General features: G+C 32.7%; 2 long non-coding RNA genes and 1 other non-coding gene across 3 annotated transcripts in view; all 3 read left to right on the forward strand.

Moving 5' to 3' along the window:
* LOC125612823 overlaps positions 1–12,664 on the forward strand; it is a 28,268-nt gene extending 15,604 nt beyond the window's left edge. Inside the window, exon 5 of the long non-coding RNA XR_007343301.1 lies at positions 605–12,664. This is a non-coding gene — a long non-coding RNA (uncharacterized LOC125612823). The remainder of the gene's footprint in view (positions 1–604) is intronic.
* A 183-nt stretch (positions 12,665–12,847) lies between these two features.
* LOC125612825 lies at positions 12,848–25,257 on the forward strand. The gene is made up of 3 exons (XR_007343303.1): positions 12,848–19,866; positions 22,175–22,215; positions 23,486–25,257. It is a non-coding gene; the product is annotated as an uncharacterized LOC125612825 (long non-coding RNA).
* Positions 22,996–23,062, forward strand: LOC125612830. The gene has a single exon (XR_007343309.1). It is a non-coding gene; the product is annotated as a small nucleolar RNA SNORD109A (small nucleolar RNA).
* Positions 25,258–25,265: the final 8 nt, after the last annotated feature.

The raw sequence follows: 25,265 nt of genomic DNA on the forward strand, positions 1-25,265 counted from the left end.
TCAAATACATTGCATGTGCATTTCATGAAAGATATCATATTGTCAGATTGTGGAGTGATTATCTGATGGAAAAGAGATGAGTACTTGATGATGTTATCTACTTGTCATGAGGTCCATAAATTAAATGAAGTTTTTGCATGTATATCATGATATATTTATCTACTCTCACCATAAAATGTCAAGTCATCTGAACAGAATATAAGTTCTTTTTGTCTGTATACATGCTATACGTTTTAATTTATCTGAGAGTCAATAAATGTTTTGAAATATATCAGTAGCGGATAGGTAGAGGGAAACAAGGAAATCAGGCTGGTCAGGGAAAAAAAGGGATATAGAAAATATCAGAAATAAACAGCCATAGGTATTAGCATCTGCTGCAAATAACATGGGTTGTAATGACAGCAGCAGGTTGAATTTTATTTTTGGCTGCATGACTTAGAATACTGCTAATATTATTAGCAGATGGTAAGTTGAGCACACAGAAGTCCAGGAATATGTCCATATTAGGATGATGAAAGTAGGTTTTTAAACACTTTCACTTGATGAGTGAATGAAGACTATTTAAATAATTTCAAACAATACTATTTTTTTTTTCTTTCATAAGCCTCTTTCACAAGCAAGGACCCAAAAGAGCTTCCCTTAAGGTAAGAGCATTAAGGCCTGTATTATGATTTTTAGTGTGTATTAGTTTTCATCATGTTGATATAGATTAGATTAGATTTTTGTTCACTGAATTTTTCTTTTTCATCAAATCTACATTGTTGCTATGCTATGATTTTAGGATATATTTTAATCAATGATTTTAGTTATCTCTGGTTATTATAGTATATTTAATGAAATAGACAATTGAAATACTAGGGGGCTTTCTTACCTTTATTACCTCCAGAAGTTGCATAAGAAGTACACAGGAAAGGAAAGGGAATGGATAATTGAATGTTTTGACAATGGAGTTTGGTTTGGGGAGCAGTTTCCATGAAATATTATGGAGTACATATTATGTTGTTATTTCTTTGTACAGTGGCTTTTTAAAGCCCCCACTACAATATACATTAATTTTAAGAAGCTATACAGGAAATGGTCATTCAAAGAATGATAGGAGTTTAGATGTCATAAAAATAATTTGGGATACAATTTGAGTACTCAAATTACAACAAATGGACAGAGGAGGTTAAATGACCATTTCATCATTTTCATCAATTAAGTGTTTTGTTGCTTGGAGATAATGTAGTATTAGGATTTGTGGGAGTTATTTTCATGGAGTGGGATTAACTACTTGATGATGATATCTACCTGTCATGAGGCAAGATTGTGTGATAACTTGTTATTTCCATTTGGAATCTCCTGTACTCTTAGGTGGTGACTGTGTGGATTATTACAACATATGTCCCTTCTGCAGTGGTTCCATTCACACCATCACCCAAATACTGCCATTATTTCTCCTTTCTGGGATCTTACTCCATCTTTATATCTCACAACTTTGATAGAAGTATGCACAGGAATAGAAGGGACCTGCTTTTTACTAAGTAATTTCCTGAAATATTAAGTCTCTCTGCTCTCAGTGTATTTGTGCTTCCCTCTAATGTTGTGTATTATTCATTGTGTTTTTATTCATATTTTACTTTATAAATAGAAGAGACATTTGTGTGTGGGAAGTGTAATTAGGGCAACAGCATGGTTGCTTCACATAGTAGCTTGACTTTCTTACTACCTGAGTGTCTTGTCTGTGCCTATTTTGTTTCCATTGGTAAGATATATTCTTACTCATTTGAATCAAAGTTCTGCAGTTTTTAGGCATGTCCTAAACAAAATCTTCTTAAACACTTGTGTTATCTGGACTAAGCCCCCTAGTTACATTTTTTTGTTGAATCTAGTAGTCTCATTCTGGGTCAGAATTAGAATTTGAGACTGATTGCACTTCACCACTTCTCCAGTGGTCAAATCTAAGATGTGAATGCCAAAACAACTGTTACAATACAAGGGAATACTAGATGCCTGAACTGATATTTTGAACCATGTTGTAATGCTATCTTGTAGAATATGTGATTCCATCATTTAACTGATATAGCTAATATTCTCTTCTTTGTATTTCAAGTAAAAAAAACATTATTGTCTTTATTTTCATTTGTTTTCTGCTTCACCTAAGGGAGGCCGATGTAAAATACAGATTATTTGAAATATTAATTATCTGCTTCTGGAACAAATGGTACTGTTCATCAGGAGCTATTAACTGTATAGCTCAACCTGTCTTAATAAATAGGTATATACCATGGGGTATCCAATAATATTTTCTCTGTATGCCAGTATTAGCAGTAAAAAATGTTCCTAGAATTTTAAGACTTTGTGATAATCCCTTTCTTTCAAGCTCTACTAAATTTTTCAACAGAGGATTTAATATGTTAAAAATCTCAACAATATATATTGTCATCTATATCTCCATTCTTATTATATTATTCTTTTAGTTTTCTTATGAAGTTTGACTAATTTTCTTTTACAATACTCATTTATTTTACAAGATGAGAAGTTCCTTTTTTTATTTCCAAAGTTAAATTAATCTATCTGAAATTATTACAAATTCAGAATGGTCTCCTTAATATAAGGTCAGTATTCTAATCATACAACTTTATTTTACATGAATCAAAATATGTACCCAGTCAAAAAATACCTAACAATCTGGTATTTTTATTCTGTTTTAGGGACTGGCAAAATTGTAATGGAACAGAATTGATAAATCCTACAGTTTGTTGCAAATATACAACTCTGCCACTAATGTGAAAGCAGCTATGACTGATTCAAATGGATATTACTGCATTCTAATAAAATGTACTTACAAAGAATAGGTGGTGGGCCAGATTTCTACTACAGGCTATATCTTGCTGTCCCCTGCCCAAAGCATAGGTTTAATTTTATTGTAAAGGTAGGAAGATACAGAAACCAGAAGGAATATTATCTCTTTGCATGTCAGTTTTCTGAAATCTCAACTTTATGAAATGTGAAATTTAAAAATGGGAGAGATAAACATTTTATGTTTTTATTGGGGGATTGTAGTTATATGTAATTTTGGGGTTCATTTTGGTATAACATGCATGAGTGGAATATGGCTCTACTTTAGCTCTAAAGCTAAGTTGAGTGTTATCTATTTTTCTTAGCCTCCTTTGCCCTAAACTTGTAGTACATTGAAATGTGGCCACCAAGAATGAATATCATTCAATAATATGTAGCAGTAAGGGATCATCATCTTTCATCTTACAACCCTATTTCTCAGTTTTCATAAGAATTAACCATTTGTGGCATACAAAGTAGTCAATAACTTTTCTAAGCTTTTGTAAGCTTATGTGTAATTTATTCTCAATTTATTTATAAATGTGTGATCATTGTGGTAATATGTTATTTTGTAATTTTCTGTTTATCATGGATATGTTCCTAAATCAATAAATGGTTCACCTACAGACCTTTTATTGGATGCTAAGTACATAGGACAATGGATTTATCTGTTTCTCTATTTTGAGAAATATAGGTTAACAGTTTTAAATTCTTATTTTTGGTACTACATACAATGCAGTAATGTACATAAATAACATATATTCTAATGTGTCTGACTCCTAATTTTATAAAATATATTTCTAGGTGTGGCATTGTTGGATCATCAATTGTGTATGCTTTTGGTTTCAGTAGGTATTGTGAAATTGACTTTCAAAATGCTTTTTGGGGCACCACAGACCAGTGTGTAATATCAGGGCTAATTTTCACAGAACCTTGTGTTTGATCCAGTATTAACAACCATTAAATTTTAGTCAATTTTATAGATGAAGTAATGTTTTTATAATATACCTAATTTAAATGGTGGCCATGGATTTAAAGACTTAATGTATATTCGTGGTTTATAATAAAAACAGTACTCTACCTCTCCTCTAAGCCCAAGAAATAACCTGATTGTTGGAGCTAGAATACATTAAACTTTTCTATATTTACCATTTCTTGGAGGTTCATAAACTTCATAAGTATAGCATGTCATTGTTTATTTTAACTTTTTATTTTTAAAATAATCTTAGATTTAGTGTTGAAAGAATCATATAGAGAAACGTTATACACTTCCTCCAGATTGACATTTTTTTCCTGCATTGTTCTCCTTCTTCCTCTTCCTAACTTCGTCCTTCCCTTTCCCTTCCCATCTTCTCTCCCCTCTTCTATGTGTGTATATTCATAGTGTTGATATTTTTTAAAAGTATATATTAGTTGCAGACATTATGTTCCTTTTGCCCTGAACTCAGAATTTTCTAAGAGCATAAGTATTTTCTTAACTGTTAACTTTATAAACATTATATACAGTCCATATTTTCATTTTACCAGATGTTTTTGTCATTTTTTCACAGAGTTTTCCCCATTACTGAGATTCAGAAAAGAATCCTGTATGGTATTCATATGTTTTATCTCCTTAGTCATCTTTAATTAGAAACATTCCCCAAGTCTTTCATCAACTATAATAGCATTTTTTATTGTAAAACAATGTTTTTTAGGTTTTAAGAAAATTTCCTAGAATTTGGAAATTTCCTCATGAAAAGGCTTAGATTATACATTTTGTGAAAGAACATTTCAGAATTTACTCAGTGTATCATCAGAAGTGAAAACTGACACTTTGTCCCATTATTGGTAAAGTTAACTTTAATCATTTGGTTTAATTAGAGGCCCCTAGCCTTCTTCATCTTTAAATTTATTTGTTTGTCATACATATTGTATAGGAAGATATTGAAACTATCTAAATATTCTGTTAAGCATCAAATTCTTAAATTAAAATGTTATTACTCTGAACTTTTCATGAATTGAAGTTTTTCTTGTTGTTGTTTTTGTATTCAACCATAAGGAAAAGTTTGTATCTCCTGGCTTATCAGAAATATTCAACAATGTTTTTAATAAAAAATGGTTAACAAAAAAATAAGGGAGCGATATTCAGTATGAGTGCCATGGATTTCATTTAGAGTCAAATGAGTTTATGTCAAAATTTTGGCATGGAATGTGAGTGACATGCAGAAGTCCAGAGTTAGGTGTTAACATACATGGTTACATGGTAGAGGGGAATAACAGGTTCTTAAAAATAAATTTCAGACAGGGAATGCAGCATGCCTTTGTTATTGCAGGGTATTCAGTAATCTGGAACACATTATAAGCCATGGTAGTGGTGTCTAGGTCCAAATTCACTCTATAGCTATATTCTATATAGGTGATAAATCAACAGTGTTACTTCTGTTTTTGTTTTTGTCACTTTAAATTTCTTTAACCCTGTAGAACATTCAAGAGTAATAGTGAAGGGCCTGCATCCAGGAGCTATCTAAAGATAAACACTTATCTTTCTTAGCCTTTTTCATGTTCCTCTTATGCTCTGTGACTGTGATGCAGTGGCTATGTTGGTTAAAACCCATACATTCCCATAATTTGTTCTGTGTTCTCTATAACTACACAGCAGCAGTCAACTAAAAATGCTAACTAAAGAAGGTTTCCATAATTAAGATATTCTTCATTTTGATTAGTGATTTAATTGGATTAATTTAAGTTGTCTTAATCATTCTTATTATGTGTGTTTCAAAATTTGTTTTATTGTATAAAAGTATAGGTCATCTAGTATTAATGGAATGCCATTATCATTTTATAAATTTTGAATCCATGTTGTAGACTTATGGAGGTTTGAACATGACCTAAGGCTTTGATCGAAATTGATGATTCAAAGTTTCCTGATTTCTGTATCTATTTTGTACTTCTTTAATGGAAAGATTATGGCAGAGGCTTAGTAAATATTATGCATTCAATATTTTGAAGGAGAAAATAGAAATAGGGTCAGAATTACTGATGATAAACAAATGAAGCATAGTCAAATGAATGCACAAATAAATAGACAAATTAGTAGTAAAAGAATGTGTCATCTAAGAAATGAAAAACAAATAAAGAATTCACCAAGGAATTTAGGGAGTTTGATACTGTTTTATAAAGCATTGCTACTTTTACTATAATGTGATAACGGATTCTTGAAAGTTTAATACCCACCTGACAAAAACAATTCCTCCTCTATAGTGATACTGGGGAATATTTAAGATGGTTTTATTACTAAATTCAGAAAGTCAGCTTCAGGGCTAGGTAGTGGAGTCCCTGCCTCACATGCAGACCTTGGGTTCAATCCCCAGCACTGTGAGAAAGAGAATGGAAAGGGGAGAGATATTCTTAATACTGTAATGTCTCAAATTTCCTAAAATGAAGGAAATTTTTTAAAAATTAAGGAAATCATCACAGGAAAGCACATTACTTTTAACTTTCCTCTCCATTGGTAATAAAAACTGCATTACAGTATACTTTGTATTACTAGGAGAAACAGAGGAATTCAGTTTCTATCTCAATTTCAAATCTCAGTAGAATCCTGAAATCTTTACCCTGGAGATAAGGGCAAGGAATAAACATAATTGTATCTGTTCATCTTATCAGCCTATGAACTTGAAGTGAGGATAGAAAGAAGGACTCTACTTGTTGGTGACCATAGAACACAGAAAGTTTCCATTAAGAAATCCTAAATAAGCGGGGAGGAGGAGAGGGAATTTCACCAAAATAAAGGAAAGATCAGTAGAGTATATTAAGGGGAATGAGGAAGAGGAAGGGACAAGAAAAGAGAAGTACAGTGGAATGTATCTGAGTGAACTTAAAATGTACATGCATGGAAGTTGCACAGTGAGTCCTGGCATCAGGACATAGGACGCTAATTTTTTAAAAAGGTGAACTGTAAATGGATTCAAGTGAGATTGTGGAGTGGAGGCAGGAGAGCAGGGATGGGAATAAGTTCTGGGACTGAATTAGAGAGGTTTTAGTCCCATACCTTTGTGACAATGTCAGGGTGTATCCTGGTGTGGTAAAGTAATAATAATAAAAATAAAAGTGTCACTCAGTGAATACTGTGAAATCTCACCAATCAAGGTAGAGTTTCTTCCTTTTAGTGGGAGAAGACATAGACCAACAAAACTTTGAGTGTAACCTCTAACACTTCCTTATACTTTTTGAGCTTTATTACTCTTTGATAAATCATTTGCACTAAAATAATTGACAAGGATAGGACATGTGTTAATTCCAAGTGACACAATCATTGATTAAAAATACCATTTTCATGTTTATTGGATGGTTTGAAATAATCTGTTGTATGTTGTTCCACATGGTTTGTCACAAAGTATTATTAAATTATCATTTTATGTTTGTTTTTATTTTTAGACAAGATAATGGCATTTTAAATTTATAAATTACTTACTTACAGAATTGTGAATCCTAAAAGTTTCTTTCTTCCCATAATTTCCAGTTGAGATTTTTAAAGATAGAATGTTCTCATGTCAGTACTAATGTAAGAATTAGTACTAAGAATTGCCTCATTTAATAGCTATTTTCAACAAGTTAAGTAAGACAAAGCTCATTATAGATGTCTACATATAAACAGTAATTACAAAGGGAAGTTTATGGTTATCTCAGTACTCTTGAACTGTGATGTATTTGGTTGCTTCAGTGTATTTTGAGAGTCTTTCTAGTCCAAACATGGAATGTGAAAAGATGAGGAGAGGATGCAAACAGTACTCTTGTCATTTAAGACTCAAGATAGTAAATGAAAACATTGTTTACTCTTACAGTTCTGAAGGAGAAGGTTGGTTTTCTCAGAGTGCCTCTTTTAAAAAGAGATAAATTTTGATAGTTTTAGATCTGTATTAAGCCCATAGGTTAAGATTTTGATTTTTAAGATGGAAATAGGAAGTTTATACTCAGGGTATTTAGGAAATAGAGCTAATACATTTGATTTCTTTCTCGTGGCTATTGGAAAGGATAATATCTGAAGACAATGTATGTGAGAGAAGGAATATATTTGTCTGAGACTGTCTTTAGGTACACTCTAGTGTGTAGTTATTGAGAAAGCTAAGAGGATCTATAGAAAAGAATGCCCAGGCTTATAATGAAAACAAAGAAAATGCTATTTCCCTGAAGATAAATGAAGAATGATATTAAAAAATGAATGAGGTAGCAGTTGGCTTTTTGGATTTCATTGAAAGACATAATTTTGTTTGGACATATAGAGAATATCATTGTTTTTAGGTGAAAGTGCTATGTTGGGATAAGAGGTATATTGCCTTTCATATTGGCAAGGCCATGTTTGAAGGATACCTTGTACTGTAGTATGTTACTAATGTAAGCCCAGCATAGTCAGGTGTGTATTTATACTTTGTGAGCTGCTTACACAAATCAGTATGTGAATATAGCAAAAACACAACTTAGTTTTACAAATTGAGATCCTTTTTAATTATATATATGCAGGATAGAAATAGATTTCTTCATAATACTCTAGTATTCCAATAACAATCTTTGTACAGCTTTTATATTTGAGTTCACGCTTCTGTTGTTTCTGTCTTCTGTACTATTGGCCATTCTAGAATATTTTAGTTAGGCAAAAATGCTGAATGGTTCAGAGATTTTTGACTTTTGTGGGATGTTCAACTAAGATATTTGGAGGAGGTAATCGGTGAGAAGTCAAATATAAGAAAAAGTAACTACCAATGACAAAAACTGCAAAAGGAATGGAGAAATGATGGTGGTAGGAATTTAGGGAGTCAAGCAAGAGAGAATCAACAGAAGATAGAATTTTGAAGGAAAGAGTTGCAGTGCACAGTGAAAGTGAATTGAGCCTAAATTTTCTATTGTAGTTCCAGAGGACAATAGCAATGGCAACAGCATCACTAAAGTCGAGGAGAAGATATGACTGTAGAAGTTGTTGTTTTCCAGGTGATTCAGAAAATGTATTAACTCCACGTGCAAAAATTTATTGTACACTGACAGGATAGAGACAAGTCCAAGGAAATACTTTGCCCAGTCTGTTAGATTTGCACTATTTAATTAATCTGTAACATGCTTTATGCAAATGAAATTTCAGCTGTCAGATTTTATTTTATTGCTCTATTTTCTACTTAACACACTAGAATAATGAGCTCCAATTGACAGGGATATTTTCCAATTTACATTTAATTGTTTATTTAGAGCAAATCGCACCTAGCAGATATTTAATTTAGGAATTGTGTTAACTAAACTAGTTGTATAGACCATGAATGAGTGATTTGTGTGCTGGTTAAGAAGTAAGCTGTATCTCCAGCCCTTTTAAAAATGTTGTTACTGAGACAGAGACTTGCTAAATTGTCACGGCTGGCCTGAAATTTGTAATCTTTCTTTCTTTACCTCCTGAGTAACTGAGATTACAAGAATTCAGAGAAGAAGTGAAATTTTGATGAATGAGCTCCAGATAATTAAAGGGTGAGGAAAAGAAGGATTTATGGTTGCTTAGTATAACATAATCATTTAATTTTTCTAGGAGGGATTTTATGGCATCACTGAGGGACTCATAGATTCTCAGACTATCTATGCAAAAATAGATCATGATGTTAAGAGACTCAGCATCTACATTGACCTTTTATGGTGAAAATGAGGGATTGATTTAAAATCTGCATTGATAGTTGGAGTAGAAGACAACCCCTGTTTTCTTTGCTGTTTTTATGGCATGTACCATTATTATCTTTTTTCACAGTGTGCTCTCAAATAAAAACAATCCTGAGAAGGAGGTCTTATGTACACATTTTAATCTAGAAAAATTCAATATACAGGCTGGGCCCAGTGGTGCACACCTATAATCCCAGTGGTTCTGGAGGCTGAGGCAGGAGGATCGCTAGTTCAAAGCCAGTCTTAGCAATTTAGCAAGGTGCTGAGAACCCTGTCTCTAATAAAATACAAAATAGGGCTAGGGGTGTGGCTCAGTGGTTGAGTGCCCCTGAGTTCAATATCCGGTATGCCCCCCAAATTCAATATACATAATAGTAGCCCCCCCNNNNTATTTGGTACCAGGGATTGAAACTCAGAGGCACTCAACCACTGAGCTATAGTGGTCTCACTGAGTTGCTTAGTACCTCTCTTTTGCTCAGACTGGCTTTGAACTCATGATCCTCCTGCCTTAGCCTCCTTACCTGCTAGGATTACAGGCATGTGCTACTGCTCCCAGCTAGTGCTCTCTCTTTATGTTTAATCACTCCCTAGGAAGAATTCATTTTTCTCCATATTTTATACTTTTCTATTTAAAAATGTTCCTTTTAAGATAAGAGCTGTTTTGTGGAAAAACTATTCAATTAGGATGAATTACATTGTAGAATATAGTTATTGACTAATAAATCTCAATTATTAGATGGATTGATAGAGTACAATCTGTGTGGCCAACTTCATTCAGACTGTTCAGTGGTTCCATAATAATATATGCATATTGCTATATTTTGACCTTTTTAATTTTTAAATTTTATTCCTTTAGGTACCCATGTATCATCCTACTAAGTATTATGGATGTTTCCCCAAAGGAGTTTATTTTCATTTTTGTAACCCAGTTCACTCATGTACTATTCAAGGGTGCTGAAGAAATGTCTATGGATTTATTACAGATGGGAAGAATATGTTTTAAATAAATAAGAGAACAATAGAGCCCAAAAAGAAAATAAGAAGAAATTACGCATGAACTTTTCCTTTACTATTGTTAAGTTCAGAAAGCTTAGAAGAGGAATATTTTTGCCTTTTGGAAGCTGAGATAGAAGGATGGAAATTTCGGGTCCAGCCTCAGCAATTTAGCAAGATCCTGAGTTACAGTGTGAACCCATCTCAAAATAATAAAAAATAAAATATAAAATATTTTTATATATTATATTATAAATAACTCAGTGGTAAAGCCCCTTTGTATTAAATTCCTTGGGGGGTAGGAGTAGGGGGGAAGGAAAGCCTTTATACCATGAGATGCTTTGGTAATGTTGAAAATTTTAGAAGGTCATTGAGTCCTTAGATAAATAGGATGTGTGCCTTCCTGCCCTCCTCACCTAGTGACCTCTCACCAGCTTTTTTGAGTAAGATTAACATATCTTCTGACTTTATTATCATTAGAAAAAGTAAAGCTGTTTGTTTAATTTGGAGTATTGTCAGATTCATCCACATCTTGTTAAATCATCTTGTTGATTCATGTTTTTTTTTTCCATTGATAATACTATCTGTGATTCTCCCTCTTATTCACCCTGTATCTTAGTAAAGATCTGAATGGATTTGTCCTCAGATGATATATTTGCAGTGGGATGAGTGTTACATACAGTTGATACATATGCCTTAATGAAACTGGCTACATATATTCAGTTCTGTTTGCTTTGAATCCCCAACTTAGGCTCTCAAAAACTCTATATACTTAGGAATACACATGCCAATTTTGATTCATTTTATGTCTACTGTTTTGTCTCCTTTTCCCAAAATAAATATAATGAGCTCCTACTTGAAAGGGATATTTTAAATTTCTATTATCTTATTCTAAAATTTCAAAAAGTTTCATTAAATTTTGTGGAATGAGCAAATTTGTGAAGGAATGAATGAGTGATCACAAATAATGAAAGATATAGGAATAAAGGAGAGATACTGATAATATTTCACTGCAATGATTTGTTGCTCTGTTTACTCTTTTAGTAGCACAATGAGCAGACTTATGTATGTGATGATTATATAATGAAAGGTTATAAAGTAGTTTTTGGACTGAAAAAACAAGCTTTGATGATTATGCAGTGTAACATCTCTGTGGTCAAATATGGTGTTCTGATAGACCTGCAGTATTATTTGAGATACTTGAGAATCTGTTATGTTTGACAGTGTTGCAGAGAAACAGGTGAAATTTTTTTCTGTGAGATATAAAATACAAATAATGATTATGATCCTTATTTTCAAGTAAGTGGTAGGGGGAAAAACTAGAAATGTCCAAATTTGGAAAAGTAGAAAACATTTTCTGTCTGGTGACTGCTTTTTTGGTCTGTTCTATGTGAATGTTGTGTAAGTTTTACCTATGGCACAATTTTTGGTAACCCTTGCAGAGAAGGGAAATGGTTACCACTGATGATACTTTGTATGGGTCTGTCTTTGGATTTACTGCAAATATCAGGAAAACAATCTGCTATGTTGCCAGTGGAAATGAAAGGGCTTAGTTTCTATGTCAGTTGGTAATACTTTCGTTTGACATGCTTGATGAATCTGAATGCCTAGTTTTGAACCTTCCTTATTAGTCATAATTTTTTCCTTCACTCTAACATAGTTTTCCAATTTCCCCACATTTACTTAAACCCTAATCAGTGTCTTTTCTGATTATTATTCTGTTTCAAGAAATTTCTTAAGCATTTCTTGTAGGACTACCCAAGATAATTATTTGTTGGTGTAAATGTGTCTTTCGTCTTTTACTCAAATTTATCTTGTCGTTGTTCTCTTTATTGAAAGATATTGTTACTGAATACAGAATTATGGTTTACATTTTTTAGCACTTTAAAGATAATTTTTTTGTTCTCCGTTGATTTTGATTGGTCAGTTAATGTTTGAATTCTTGTTTCTGTTTACATCACTGTGCCTTTTTAACTCTTCACTTGAGTCAGGATTTTCTCAGTATCTGTGGTATTGATCCTTTTCTGACAATGATGTGATCAGTGTGATTTTCTTTGTATTGTTTTGTCATTTGGTTAACTTCTTTAATCTGTTAACTTATGTCCTACACCAAATGTAAAGAAATTTCATCCACTTATAAAATAATCTTTTCAGTCTTTTTTCTTTCCCTTGAGTCTCCAATTTTTACATGTATTTTATTCTGATTTTTTTCATAGATTTCTAAAATTTTTTATGTAATCTTATTTTTACTGATTTTCAGTTTCAAGAATTTCTTCTAATATGTTTTGTGTTTACTCTTCCCAATTTTCTCTGTGAATATTTTATTTCAGGTAATTTATTTTTAGTTCAGGAATTTAAAAATATATATGTTCTATTATAACAGATAAGATAATTTCATTCAGGTGCTATAGCATGATTTTTTCCTTCATGTCTTTAGCATAAATGTAATGGCTTTTTAAAAATTTCAATATTTGGAGAGTTGAAAGGTTAGTTTTATTTGATGTCCTTTTATTGGAATATGGATTATGTTTCTCTGTCTTTCTAATAATTTTGGATTATAACTTGGATATTGTAAAAGTGTTTTAAAAATTAAATTCTAATGTCCTGGGCAATATTGACATTTTGAACATCATTTGTGTGTGTGTGTGTGTGTGTGTGTGTGTGATGATATGCATTGAAGGCTATTCAGTATCTTCCCTGGCTCTACCAACTATGTGTTCATATTGTGAGCTTTTCTTTTCCACTTATTTATAGCATTGAAACGACCAAAGAAGTGTAGGCATTTCCAAAGGTTCCCTTGTGGAAAACTGCCCATCCCCATTCCATCTTTCTTATTGAGAACTATATGTGTAAAGAATATTGGTAATTTTATTGATTTTTTTTTAATACAAGCAGTTACCTTAGCTGGATTTAAATTCTAATTTCTGTGGTGTGAAACTCTAGTTTCTGTGGTGTGAAATAGCAGAATATTTTTTCCAATTCTTTTCATCCTGATTAGGCTATTTGGAATCTCTCCTACGCTATGGACAGTTCAGTGGTCAGCCTAGAATTTTACCAGCACTTATACACAGAATTTGAGGCCCTCCCCTTTGGTTCTCTACTCTATGGTACTTTTGTTTTACCCTTTAGCTTCTATACCTTTAGGTAAAGGGCAATGAACAAAAAGGAAAGATCCTGAGAGAAATTCCTTTTCTACAAGCAAACACTCAAGTTTCTACTTCTGTGTGGTCACTTTCCAGTGTCTTTAGGCAGTTATTATTATTTCAGAACATAGAAACAATACCTTTGTTTTACTTATTTATTTATGTTGTGCTGAAGATGGAACCCAGTGCCTAATGTGTGCAAGGTAAGGACTCTACCACTGAGCCACAACCCCAACCCTGGACAGTTGTTTTTTTATTCCATCTGGAGTTTATTGTGGATATCTGTGAAGAGTTTAATTTGATTACAGATACTTGGTACCTCCATTACCAGTAGTCATACCTGTGTGTTACCTGATATGAAAAATTGGAATTTCTGAGACAAAAATGTACAAGTAAAAACCTACATGAAACTTCTCTGCTTTTCGCAGACATTTCTATATAATGGCCACATGCTGAAATTTCTGTAGGAGTCTTTGTTTTGTTTGTTTGGGTGGGTAGTACTTGGGACTGAACCCAGAACTTCTCACATGCTAGGTGAGAGTTCTACCAATCCCAAGCCCTGTTTGTTTTTGAAAACACCTATTCTTACAAGTTGCATATTTTCAAGATCTGCCAGTTTTGTGTTTCACCTAGGAAAAATTTTGTATTTACTTGGAAATAATCCCTTGGTATGAATATGAAATCTATTTTTCATTCACAAAAACCAGATGGAAGGCTGGGCATTGTGGTATATGCCTGCAGTCCCAGCTACTCTTAGGAGGACTGTTTGGCAGGAGGATTGTTGGGCAGGAGGATTTTTGAGCCCAGGAGTTCAGGAACAGTCTGGACATCATACCAAGATAATCCCAAAATAGATAACTGTAAACAACAACAAACAGATGTAGCATTGACTTCACTGTGTAGTGTGTTTCAGTTTGTCTTAGAGATATTATTAGAAATTCTAGGTGATAAATTTGGGCTACTGGTAACCTTTCTCAACCATTCTTCAACATTAGTTCTACTTTTACCATTTTAAAATAATGAGAACTTTCTCCAAAATACTCTTAACTATGCAAGATGAAAATCCCAAAAAGTCGATGAAAATATTCTTTTCCCATAACACATAAAGCTAATGTAGCCTAGGTGTACTTTTCCATAACCAATGTATTGTTTCAGAAAGCTGCTTTTATGACTTCCTCCATAAGGATTGAGCTCTGATCTGTTTAGATTGTTTCAGAAGGGAGAATAATTGATATAGATATATGTGGTAGATAACCCTGGTAATCGGAGGTGAGTGGCCTTTGTGTAAAGCTAAAAGGCAAAATGTAACCATTTCTTTCTTTGAGTAGTTGTAGCAAATAGATAAAACAGACATTTTGGCTGGTATAGCAGAATGTGATAGATAATTTAACAAAGATTAGTTATGAAAAGTTATTAACTAAATAGTTTTTGTGTTGCTTTTCTGTTTTACTTTTTTTTAAATAAAATGATCTTCTTTGACAAGGAATTGGTTTTGTTTATAATTTTCCCTTATTCTGGAAAGTCATATAGAAACTAGTCATTCCATATTCTTAAATAGCTAATTTTGGCCTTCATGTTATTTATAGTGAAAGAATGAGTTAGGGAGTAAATAGATGACTGTTAATAGAAAAAAGTAGGGTAAAACATTAGGAGAGAATTGATGATAGAAATAGTTTTCATTTAATATATTAAAAACAGTTAATGTTAGCTAGGGATTATTTGGTAAATTGTGTGATAGACATTTGATATATTTTTTTTAATATACCATTGGTCCAGCTCTTAAAATTGTATCTTTTAATTAAAGATTAGTGGGACATAGATACCTCACAACCTCTGAATTGAGGGGGAAGATAACATTTATCTTGTGACTGTATCTGTTTGGTTTGAATAGTTCACTTTTGTCATAATTCCCACATGTCAGTAAGAAAAGGAAGCTATCATAGTTTAATGATGTTTACCATCACTAAAAGATAGGTACTGTCTTTCTATGGTCATGGGAGAAATTCAGAAACATTTTTCCAATTGAGATAAGATAAATAAGCTTCTGTGAAACAAAAAGTGTTCAGTTATTAGAAAAAAAACCTGTTTGGTCTTGTTATGTCTATTTTTACCCATTTAAATTTCTAAGAAATATTTTGTCATCTGTTATCTATCATCTATCTTCATTTGTTGTCTATCATCTATCTTTGTCATTGGTCATGAGAGGTAGGAGAGCATAGCAATGGAGAGAGGAGAGTCAACCCCATGTAAGAGGACATCGATGACAGTGGCTTGTGAGGTGATGTTTTATAGAAAAAGAAAGCTTGGGGACCCACGAGAACAAATTCAGGGACAAATTCATGGACTGTGGGCTGGGGATGTGGCTCAAGTGGTAGTGCGCTCGTCTGGCATGTGTGCGGCCCGGGTTCGATCCTCAGCACCACATACAGACAAAGATGTTGTGTCTGCCAATAACTAAAAAATAAATATTAAAAAATTCTCTCTCTCTCTCTCTCTCTCTCTCTCTCTCTCTCTCTCTCTCTGTCAAATAAATTCAGGGACTGTGCAGAACAGGAAGTCTGGCCTTGTTTCTATGCTCAATCTGTAAAAGCAAAATAGAGATGTGTCCTGTGTTGTCTTTTTTTGCGGGGAGGGGTGTTATCAGGGATTGAACTCAGGGGCACTCAACACTGAGCCACATCTCCAGCCCTATTTTGTATTTTATTTAAAGGCAGTGTCTCACTGAGTTGCATAGTGACTCCTAGTTGCTGAGGCTTTCAACTCGCGATCCTCCTGCTTCAGCCCCCCTAGCCATTGGGATTACAGGCGTGCACCACCAGGCCCGGCCTGTGTTGTCTTGACATGAGAAATCTTAGTGTAAAAATGATGGCTCTGTCTTTTCAGTTCTCCTATTCTTCCATAGTTTTTAAAAAATATTTTTTATTTGTAGATGGACACAATATCTTTATTTATTTTTATGTGGCACTGAGGATTGAACCATGGCCTCACACATGCAAGGCAAACATTCTACCACTGCGCTACAACTCCAGGTCTATCCTTCCATATTTTAAAGCTCAGTTTGAGTTATATGATCACCCAAGCCTTTGTTAAACTAGATCATGTATTGGAAAATTTTCTACAAAGGACCAAATTAACATTTTAAGTTTTGAATATCTTCTAATCTCTATTTCACCTAATCTACCCTGCTGTTATATTATGAACACAGTCGTAGATAATATATTATTGAATAAACATGCTGAAACTGTATTCTAATAAAACTTTATTTACAATAGCAGCCTGTGGACTAGAGTTTAAAAATCCTTGAACTACAGCATTGGTTCAATTGAAAGAAAATCAACTTAATGTAACTACACGCTAAAAATATCCTAGAGTAATTTTGCATTTTATTTTCAAGAAAAGTATTTTTAGCTACTTTGGGGAAATCTATTCATAAGAAAGTGATATAATTAACTATCATATACCAACGTCATTGTTTAAAACAATGTAAACAAGCACTATGTAAGGTATAGCAGTAATGTAAAACTTTTTTAGTTACATCTGGTAACTAATTAAATTTCACAATTGAACCTGTTTCTTCCAAATTTCATCTGCAAGGTTCCTAAGTAATTAGTTTCTAATCTTACCTGTTTATTTTCCCATTTAGCCCAGTTAAAATCATAATGTTGTCTCTCAGCAGCATTCATGTTATCACTTCTCCTTGAACAGTGACTATAGTATATTTTTCTTCATCAAAAAAGGAAGAAAGAAAGATGGACAACATTTGAATGATAATAAAAATTTGTAGTTGTCACAACTTTTAAATGATAATATTTAAACATAATTTCCTAATGTGTTGATCAAAACCATGCTTTGTGGAAGAATGTATGTGTCAGAGGTGATTTTCATTTTCTCTGTGTCTCTAATGCTCAATGTTAAGTGCAGATTCTCAGGATTCAAGTGTTGGGATATTCAAAGTACAGGAGAAACTGGTAAAGAAGACATGGTTTTTAAAAAATTCCATGGTATAAACTTTTCTGAGGTTCGACCTCTAGAAATATAGGGCGCCATTATCTAGGATATGGAATACTGTGTTTCTGGGGCCAAAATTCTGAAATACTATGGGATTGAAGATTAAAATCCAAAGAAAAGTGGCAAATCAAAAAGAAGCCACTAACTGAAGGGAACTGACTTTTGATTAGACCTAAAGATAGGCTATCTCAAGCTATAAACAAGGTCAAAAACAACAAAAAGGCCATTGGGAATTCCTGAGTAAAGAAATAATTGAGGGCTGGGGATGTGGCTCAAGCGGTATCGCGCTCGCCTGGCATGAGTGTGGCCCGGGTTCAATCCTCAGCACCACATATAAACAAAGATGTTGTGTCTGCCAAAACTAAAACATAAATAAATAAATATTAAAAAATTCTCTCTCTCTCTCTCTCTCTCTCTAAAAAAAATTAAAAAAAAATAATTGACAGCTAATGTAGACTTTAATGTCATAACACTCCTGTTGGGATTTTTTTCCAAATGTAATTTATGAACCTATGTTCTAGGGTCTAAACACATTTGAAAATGTGTTCTATAATTAGTTCACTTTTCCTCAGTTATCTTCGTTCATTCTAACCCTTTTGTAATGTCAACGCTTTGTTTTCTCATGTGTATTACTTAGCAGTTCTCTGATTTTAACTAAACATACTGGAATAATGACAGAAATTTTGTTTCACTGTGTCACAACAGTTATTGAAATATATTTAAAACTTTGACTAATTTGTAATGGAAAGATTGTGCTATGCTATTGTTACTCCACCTTTTTATTTTCTGGTATATGGACACGGGAGGGAGATTGATTGTATAAGATTTTTGCAGTTGGGGCTCTGGAACATTGAGAATAACAGAGAAGGAAGATGAATATAGAAAGAGAAAGCAGTCAGAGATGGGTGAAACTTCATCCCTCAAGAAGGATCATTGGACAGAAACAGTGAACCACCTTTGGTTTTCACTGATACCATTTCGGGATATTTGGATACCGTAAACCTCTTGAAGGATGAAAAAGTGGTTAATGGTGGTAAGATGTTTATAGTATTTTTAAATTAACGTGAATGAGTTAATAAGTAGGGTAGAAGATAAAGCTGTCTTAATAATAGAAAGCCCTCAATTATAAAGGAAATAATAGAGGTTGTTTTTTTCTTTTTAAATCAATATTTGGTAAGAAGCATAAGTTTTTCATTTAGGAACCATCAAAGGAAGCTAAAATTTGCAAGGAAATTTGAGGAATCACAGGATATTTCCATAGTATGCAATTATCTGCTCCATGAGGTAATTTACAAAGTTATAAAAGGAAAATAGTAATTTCATGGTAAAATACCTGATAGACACTACCTGAATAAAGAAGTGATGTGTGATACAACCAACAATAGAAACATTGGTGATACATTACATTTGGATTTATTGAGAAGAACCCAGTTTTATTTCTGTGGTATCACTGACATAAACTGAATATACTTGTGAGGAAACATCAGACCCAAATTCAGTGACATTCTACTCTTAGTCGACAAACATTAATATTGCTGAGTAAATTATCTAGATTATTTCACACTAAATAGAATTGAATGCAATATTGATTCAGGATTTCTATAAAGGATAGAAAAGAATTGGACAAATTTGAAGAAAGTCTGTCATTATAGTATGATGTAAATGTTTAACTTAGATAATGATATTAAGGCTTTGTAACAAGGAGGTCAGAGGTATATCATAGCTAGAATTTTGAAGTTGTTTAGATAAAATGATAGATTCATGTACATATTTTTGAAAGAAATTCTAGAGAATGTGAGAAGAGAGAGATGGAACTATATGTAGTGAAATACTAGAAAATATTATTCAGGTGAAAATTATCCAGAAATTATGGGTCAAATTCTGAAATCTGAAATTAGATCAAAATAATATAAAAGATAATGTAACTAGAGGAATTGTTTGAGAAAATGGCTCCAAACACTTTTGTATATTCAAAGTATATTAAGTGTGGAATAAATGCCCAAATACTTTGATTCTAGTTGCCATTGTATGTATCAGCATTTGAGAAATTTACATTAAAGGAAAGTTTTTTGCCCTGGATTATTTCACATATTTTTTTCCAGGTTTGCTTGTGTCAAACTTTGTATATGAACTCGGTTCCTTTTTTTAATATTTATTTTTTAGTTCTAGATGGACACAATATTTAACTTTTATGTGGTGTAGAGGATCGAACCCAGCACCTCGCCCATGCCAGGTGAGCGCATTACCTCTTGAGCCACATTCCCAGCCCCTGAACTCGGTTCCTTTTGATGGGTGAATAGTATTCTATTATATAGATATGCCATACATTTATTTATTCATTAGTGAATGGACTCTTGGGTTGTTCCAGTTTCTGATTATGATAAATATCCCTGCTTGGAATTTATGCGGAAATTTTTGTATATATATTTTCAGTTCTCTTAGGGTAAGATTATGGTTAGTATGTTTGTCATTTTGAAAGAGAATTAAACATTTTTAGATCATTTCTTCCATATTTAAAGGCAGACAATAATCTATGTACAATGAATAATTAGATATTACTATTCTATTAAATATTCTTATTGTAGAAACAAATTTAAAAATGAAGTCATAAACATTCCTTTGCCTCACATCTGGTTGTCCAATCATTATGAATCTAATAATCCTTACAAATTTTTGCTTTTGTTTGAAATGGCATATAATTAATGTTGATTTGAATACAAAATATTTCCTTGTCCTTAAACATTTCTTAAGATCCAGAAAGGATATATAAAACAAGTGCATTATATATTTGCACTCCAGAATAGTAAGATAAGTTAGTTCAGTGGAATTTTGTCACAGAAATAAATTTATTTTTTATAATATTTATGTAAAAACTTCAGTGGATCATTCTTTGGGCTTAATATCTGATGCCATCTCTACCATTCTTTAGTCTGTATGTGAATAAATAGGCTGTTTTCTCTAGGTCTTATCTCACAGGAAAATAACATTTACTTCTTTTATATGTAAAAGCTTGTGTTCCTTTTAAAGGGCAAAAGTATCCTTTGAAAGAATGTGCCTGAATCTTATTTTGGAAGTTGTAGTTTTTTTTTTAAACCTCCCACCCCCCAATATTAGGGTTTTAGCTATATAAACATCCCTCTAAGCACTGCTTTAGATGCATCTCATGAATTTTAACATAGTATATTTTCATTTATGTTTAATTCAGAATATTTTCTAATTTACCATGAGATATCTTTAAACCACATGGCTTATTTAGATTATATTAATTGCCAGTCTTTGCATGGTTTTCCAATTTTCTGTTTTCATTTACTCTTTAATTTTGATTAGAAAATGCACTTTGTAAACTTCAAGCATTAAAAATTCATTAATGTGTGCATTATGGCCCAGGATAGGCTCTATCATGGTGAATGTTCATGTGAATTTAAAATATGTTTATTATATTCCACTGTTGTTGCATAGAATGTGCTATGAATGTCAGATCATTTGTTGTGGTTTTGTTCAGTTGTTTATGGATTTTTATGGATTTTCTGTATACTCACACTATTGATTACTGAAAGAAGAATGTTATAGGATCCATATGAAATTAGAAGCTTCTACTTTTTGCTTCTTTCTCATTGAAGCTATTGTTGGTTGCATTCAGATTCATGACTTTTATCTTCTTGGAGAAGGGATACAGAAAATATTCCTCATTTTTTCCTTTCTTTGCTACTTTATCTTCCTTTTAACTTATGTTTGCATGATAAATCTTTCTACTACATTTTATTTCTTTGTGTGGGGGTGTATGGATGATAGTGGGGCTAGAACTCAGGGCCTCATGTGTACTAGACAAGTCTTCTACACTTGAGCTACATCTCCATCCCATGCTGAAGGGGCTTTAACCAACTTACATCATTATATTTCAGGTGGTTTTTTATAAATAGCATATACCGTATTTATGTTTCTTGATAAATACTTTCATGGTTTGTCTTTAAGCCCACTCCTCCTTCCTGAACCAGGCTAGGAGATAGCAGAGAAGAGGAAAACCACCAAATATATTGATGTGTTTATAACACTTTTGAGTTCTGTAGTTCATCTTGAAATATCTATTCTTTAGAGTCCTGGGCTAATATATTCATGTTTCTCCTGAAATACTTAATTGAATTGTGTATTTTTTTATTTGTTTTAATTAGCTACACATGACAGTACAGTGATCTTGACATATCATACATTTGAATCAGATGAGATATAATTTCTCATTTTTCTGAGTGTACAGGTTGCAGAATTACATTGGTAATGCAGTCATGTATATACCCACAGCAAAAATAATGTCTATTTTATTCTGCTGTCCTTCCATTCCCCCCTTTTCCTCCCCCTCCCTTCCATCACTTCTTTCTACCCAATCTAATGTGACCCACTTCTTTTTTTCCCCCTCACATTGTCTGACTTGTTTGCAAATAACCACTGTTAATGATAACTACCATGGAATTCATTATTGTTATTTTATTAATGAATTTCTTGTATTTTTTGATCTGATTTGTTTTCTTCATGATATTTTCCTGCAGGTCAAAATTTATAACATGTTAGAGTGCTTCAGGGAAGAGAGGTGAGCAATTGCTGTGGTACTTTAAAAATTTTTTTATGTACTATGGCCAATAATGTCACAACTTGAAGGCTTCTGAGTTCCTAATTTCAGAGGCTTGATGGAGAATAATTTTATGATAATAATTTTCCCCATGGGTATTCCTTCATTGTTTAAAGAATCATTATTATTGTTTCTTCCCTTTGAAAATTTATTTTTGAAGTAGCATGAATAATTTTGGTGAATATCTGACATACTTTTTTTTGTTTTAAGTGATCTTATAGTGAAATTTAAATGTACTATATATTTATTGTATATCTGGAACAATGAAAACATAGATGTTTCTCCTCATATTTGTAGTATAATCATGCTATTTATTTATTTATTTGTTTGTTTTTGGTACCAGGAATTGAAACTAGGAGTACATCCCAGCCCTTTTAAAATATTTATTTAGAGATAGGGTCTCCTAGCTGAGTTACTTAGACCTTTGCTAAGTTGATAAGGCTGGTTTGAACTTGTGAGCCTCTTACATCAGCCTCCCAAAGTCCTAGAATGTGCCATTTTTTAATTTTTGTGCTACTTCTTAAAATTTCAATGTATTAAAAATATTGTGTTTTAAAATTTTCTAATAGATGTCACCTAATTTTGTTAGAACAATCCAACATCATATATGTATGCTATATATTTTAGAGGTCCATTTTTCACCTATTAAACAAAATGTCTTTTGTACATGTAATGTATGACAAAAATAAAAAATAAAAGCCTGGCTATGGTAATGCTTATTTGTTGGGAGGGTGCTTGTATGGATCAATGATGAGCACAATTGTCTGAGGATGCTGAGAGACTCATTCCAGATGTCAATCTGAGGTCTAGACGAGTAACCCTCGAATAGGACAAATAAGATTCTCAGAGCTTGGCTCTATTGGTGGATCCTTAATGAAAACATAATAAAAGTATAAGATTGCCTTTTCTTTCTCTCAAAATATTACTATCCTGTCTTATGTACTTTTATTACATTCAGTTACCCATGGCTTATTTTATTTTCCTCATTTGAATGAAATTGTAGATAGAATATATATAGGAACTATTAATAAGTGAGGAAAAGAGAAATTGAATTAAAATCGATTCAGCTACTGTTATAGGTACTAAAAGACTAACCAGAGGTGGGATAAAGAGAAGAATTTTGTATGCCTATATTAAATGTTTACCATGAAACAATTTTAGTGTTTTGTCATTTTTATGCAAAATATTTTCTGAGACTACTTTTCTTCCCTGTTTTGTTTTGCTGAGGTAGAGAAGAGGAGGGCTTTAATGAGGTCTTCCATTTCAGAAAATAGGGGTAAGTAGCTGAATCAGTATACTCTGACATTCATACACCGTGTTATTTGCCCCATCTTCAGAGTTTTGTGTTTATTTTGTCTGTGACTTATAGGATGATATCTATATGAAGTGACTTTTTCTTTGTTGAACTCCACCTGCATTACTAAATTATCAGATTTTTGCATGGAATGACAATTATAAAATTTGGGGAATTTTTTTGCAGTTTTATATTATAATAAAATATCTTTTGGGGTACTCTAAGTATGCTGAAGGTTATCTTAAAAATATTTGGTTATAGTGCATTGACTTTATGATTAAGATTATCATCAGATCGCTTGGGTCAGATTCTAGTTATTATGGATGATTATTACTATTCTTCTCATCATGAAGATTTGAATTTATTTTCTTACACTTTTTGATCTGGAAAATTATATATCAAGTTTTATAAGTTTTTTTAAAGCCATGAAGATTTTAAATGACAAATAATTATGCATGAAGCACTTCATCGTTCTGAAATAAGTTTAATTGTCCAGTGATGATATACTGGAATTTTATATACAGAATCGTTATTTGTTTATGAAGTTGAAGTTAGCATCAGTAGAACAAATAGTTTGTTTCTTGCCATGATTATAAATATTTTATATTACCTGAAACATTTGCCTGCCTGCCTGCCTGCCTGCCTGCCTTCCTTCCTTCCTTCTACTTGGAACTGAATCCAGGAGATGCTATCTACCAATTAGCTACACCACAGACCTTTTTATTTTTTTATTTTGAGACAAGGTCTTGCTAAGTTGCTAAGGGTGGCCTTCAATGTGTGATCACACTTTTCCAGCCTCTCAAGTCACTGACAATATAGGCATGTACCTCTGCATCTTGCTATGTTATTTTTCTTTTGAAAAATTTATTGTCATAATTTTTTTCAAATGGCTAGTTTAGGTTTTTCTTTTATATTTGTAGTATACTTTAATATATGTATTTATTTCTCCAGAAACAAGTATGATAATTAACAAAATATTATGAAGAATAAGAATTGTAAGTTCTAAGAGTAAAAGCTCATATCACATGGTGAAAGTTGCTCTAGCCTTTCATCACTTAAAAAATGTTTTAGGGTAGATATGAATAGGAGAAGCATTGAAATATGTTTTTGTTTTGTTTTTTAGTACTTGGAGTTGAACCCAGGGTTTTTCTACCACTGAGCTACATCTCTAATTGTCTAATTTTATTTTGAGACAGGAGATTGACAAATTGTCCAAGCTTTTATAGAACTTAACAATCTTGGACTGTTATAGACTTAATAATCCTGCTGCAAATTCCCAAGTGGCTGTGATTACAGGTGTGTGCCACTGTGCCCACCATTGGTTCATGGTTTTAATCTAATAAACATGTTACAAAGCTGTAATTTGTATATCTGTTCATAATAGTATATAAATAGATTTGTGATATCATAGCTGCTTTTCCAATCCAAGAAATATATATTGACTATGAAGTTTATGCTATAAATTGCCAGGGATAAAAATGTACAACCCATGGCTGGGTGTGGTGACACATGCCTATACTCCCAGGGGCTCTGGAGGCTAAGGCAGGAGGATCTCAAGTTCAAAGCCAGCTTTAGCAAGAGCAAGGTGCATTCAGTGAGATCCTGTCACTAAATAAAATACAAAATAGGACTGGGGATGTGGCTCAGTGTTCAAGTGCCCCTGAGTTCAATCCCTAGTACCAAAAACCAAAAAAGTACAACCCAATGTGATATATAT

This window comes from Marmota marmota, unplaced genomic scaffold (genome assembly GCF_001458135.2).
Source record: "Marmota marmota marmota unplaced genomic scaffold, marMar, whole genome shotgun sequence".
Lineage (NCBI taxonomy): Eukaryota > Metazoa > Chordata > Mammalia > Rodentia > Sciuridae > Marmota > Marmota marmota.